We start from the raw sequence: 3,771 nt of genomic DNA, 5'->3' as shown, positions 1-3,771 counted from the left end.
TTGGACGTAAAAGTGGATTTGCATGTAACATGCATACGTGGGAACATTGCGTAATTGTGTCATTTTAAAAACGATAAATCTAGATATCTTACTTTTATCGTTTTAAAATTAATAGACTTATAACATGCTTTATTTTTCTTAAAATTTCTAGGATGATTAAATTTCTCAAAACATTATTTTATTTTATAAAATAATTTTATTTAGCTTAAAAAAAAGTAAAATATGTGACAATTTCATTTATTATTATCAAATTACAAAGAAATAATAAAAGCTTGGAATTTAAATAAAATACCTATGATTAATATGTTTCTTTAGAAAAATCAAATTTAACATTGGTTAATTGTGTTACATAAATGATGTGAGAAAAATATATATTTAAGTGTGGGAAAAATATATTTTATTTATATTATTTAAGACTTAGTTTTATGTAACATAAATCCATATGTGACAATTAAATAATCATTTTTAAACTTTTTACACCAAACTTTCAGCCACTATTTAATTTCTTTAAAAATCACAAATAAATTGATTCTAAGTATTTTTCTCAATCATGTTGACTGTGTTTTTAGCCAACGACGTGAGAACGTCAAAAACGACAAGCCTTCAAGAGAATACAAACGACAATAGACAGTTTATGAACAAAAAGTAAATAACACGAGATTTTATAGTGGTTCAGCCCCGATGATCGGTAATAGCCTAATCCACTTAGAGATTTTATTACTGTATTCACACTCAATATCAGATAAACCAGTGTCAACTGAGTTTCTTCAGTGCAAATATTCCAAAATACAAAAAGGGGTTCTCTCCAGAAAAACACACTTTCTCTCTCTAGAACACAGGTTAACTCTCAATTTGCCAAAAAGTCCTGTTACGATCCTCCCAAGCCTCTATTTATAGGTCTGAGATCCTCAACTGATATCCCCTTCCAATAGGGATATTTTATTATTCATCTTATATTTATATTACAAGAAATATTTAAAATACAACTGATTCCTCAATTTGAGTGAGGAATGAGAGATTCCCGGGTGCTTAGACCAATTCTTGCTGAAGCCGTTCCGGGGATTTTGACGTAGTCTTACATGCATGTTGATTACTCCTTCAAGCTTTCCTTGGACCGAGGTGATATATGCATGGCTCTCCTCGGACCAAGGTGGTCCGAGCCAACTCCCTTGGCCTCCTTCCTCGGGTAAGTCCGATCCTACCTCCTTCAATCAAGGTCCGATCGGACCTTGTGGCCTTCTCCCCAGACCAAGGTGGTTCGAGCCATCCTTCTCATGCCTTCTCACCTCGGACAAGTTCGAGCATACCTCCTCCAATCAAGGTCCGATCGGACCTTGTTGCCTTCTCCTCGGACCAAGGTGGTCCAAGCCACCCTACTTGGCATTTCACCTCGGACAAGTCCGAGGCATCTCTCCCTTTGGCATCTTCAAGCATGTCCGATCGGACATTATGTGGCCTTCCCTTGACTGAAATCTAAGTCCCATTCCTTGGCTTGTATGGGACTTCTTTTCCTTAGCCTTCTTACCTCGGACACATCCGAGCCAAATGTCCGAGAGGCTCCCAAGCTAAGGTCCGATCGGACCTCCTGCCTTTATCCCTCGAACCAAAATCCAAACCCCTCCTTTAAGCTCCTTGGACTTGGGTTTGAAACAAACACTTGGGCCCTTCAAACTGGGGTATGAGTCAGGCACACCTTAGCCCAAATATTCTCCTCGGGTGTATTTGACTTGATTACGGCATCTCTCAAGCAGTCCAAATTCTTAACTGATGCATTGGGCTACTGCTAAGCCAGATCATCCAACTAATTCATGCCACGTGTCAATTTTATTGCCACATCATCATTTTCAAATTTTTGGGATAACAAATCAATATAAAGAAAAATCATAACTTATCAAAATATGCATTCATACCATATTAAAATACCACTTTTAATATTACCATAATTTAGGGTATTAATTTTATTTCAAATACTCATCAAATTCATTTTATTGAAACACTTCACATTTTTTTTTACAAAAAAATTCCAGCAACCATTTTTATCTTTAATAATCACCATATTCAATTTAAAATCTCATATTTTTCTAAAAATACAATAAAAATTCTGTAGGTATTTATTTGAGTAAAATATCATTTTATTGTGACTTAAAATACCTTTTTTTTAATTTCATAAAATTAACATAACAACAAGGACATTACTTATGCATGCAAATCATTTTTTTATCAAACTTTTACCCAATTATTTCCAAAGAAAACAGCAAGCTTAATTTCTCATGAAATTCATCTTTTATCTCAAAAATTTCACATAAAATCATACATGTCCAAAATCTCATCATGCTCTTATTATATACATAATTCTAAAAATATTACTAACATATTCACATGCAATCTTATAAAATCCCATTTTTCTATTCCATTGAATCTACACATGAAATCCAACAAAAACAATAACAATGACAATAACATACATCTTATCATATTTCTAAAATCATTATTATTTCAAAGCATACAAGAAAATACACATGATTGAACTTTTTACCCCTAGGCCTAAACATTTAAGATCTACCATAAAACATCACAAAATTCCCATCTACCTTCACATAAAACCTAGTATGCATCTATCATCATTTTTTTGCCATTTTACATAAATCAAATATTTAAAATAACCATAGCAATATAAACATAAAATATAATCCTCATATAAACCCCATCAAATCCATTTTCTCAATCATTCCCATGAGTCCTTTTTAAACAAAACATATTCCCTTAAAAATACCAATCATAATCACCAATCCTACAATAATCAAACCATTAACATCACCATCAACAACCTCAAAGATAAACCCATCAAAACCAATATATAAGCTAAGAAAAACCATTACCTCTCTTGATTGTTGAATCAAGAACACTCTAGCAAGAAAACCTTGTCACCTATAGATGATTTCCAAACACCATACATCCAAAGAAAGAAACCACAAAATCATCCTTAGATTAGACAAGAGGAGAAGATACAAATGCACATATGTGAAACTAGTAGATGGATTCTTACCTAGGGTTCGAAACCCTCTTCTCCTTCTCCTTCTCTTTCTTTTCTTCTTCTTCCTTTCTGTTTCTTCTCTAGAAAAATATGGCAGCCTTCCTTTCTCTCTCTCTAGCTCGCCTCCCTCTCTCTCTACCCTCTCTAGATGGATGGCTGTGGTATAGAGAAGAGATGAGCAAAAATGCTCTCTAGGGTTCTAAGGTTTCATTTATAGTGTCTAGGTTTTTATTTTTCTAAAATAATAAAACTTAATTTCTTATAAATTTATTTAATTCTAAAATCTAATTAATTAAATAAATACATTTTATTTACCCAAAAAGGCAGCTGCAATTGTCCACCCCCCTTTCCTTCCTTGGATTTCTACACTATTAAGGAAAATGTGATTTTCGTAGCTCTAAGATCCTGTGACTTGGGGCTGGGTTTTGACCCGTTTTAGTTGCATTTTAGGAAAAGTTCTATTTCATAAAAAAGTGTAGATAATTTCATTAGCTTTCTATCGGTACCAGTTATGTCTAAATCGGATATCTACAGCCCATGTAATACCCATTTTACTGAGTCTAGGTCTAAGATTACGGGAATTAAAAAATGACAACTCTATCCTTTCTCCTCACCATTTGTTTCCCAATATTTTTCTTGTGTGAACACAAGCCTCTTTATTAACCTTTCTTTTTATTTTCTTTTTAAATCCCTTCATTAAATAAAAAAATAAATAAACCAATAAAAGGAAATTAATG

The 3,771-nt window shown here is 33.1% G+C and overlaps 1 long non-coding RNA gene across 1 annotated transcript; it reads right to left on the bottom strand.

Annotated features, from left to right (window-relative positions):
• Positions 1-814: 814 nt before the first annotated feature.
• LOC133801999 (uncharacterized) lies at positions 815-3,322 on the bottom strand. The gene is made up of 3 exons (XR_009877110.1): positions 3,047-3,322; positions 2,880-2,928; positions 815-1,801 (listed from the first exon to the last, which is right to left on the bottom strand). It is a non-coding gene; the product is annotated as an uncharacterized LOC133801999 (long non-coding RNA).
• Between the last annotated feature and the right edge of the window lie 449 nt (positions 3,323-3,771).

The sequence above is a fragment of the Humulus lupulus genome, chromosome 9, assembly GCF_963169125.1.
Source record: "Humulus lupulus chromosome 9, drHumLupu1.1, whole genome shotgun sequence".
In the NCBI taxonomy this organism is placed as follows: domain Eukaryota; kingdom Viridiplantae; phylum Streptophyta; class Magnoliopsida; order Rosales; family Cannabaceae; genus Humulus; species Humulus lupulus.
This window is presented reverse-complemented; position numbering and strand designations above follow the sequence as displayed.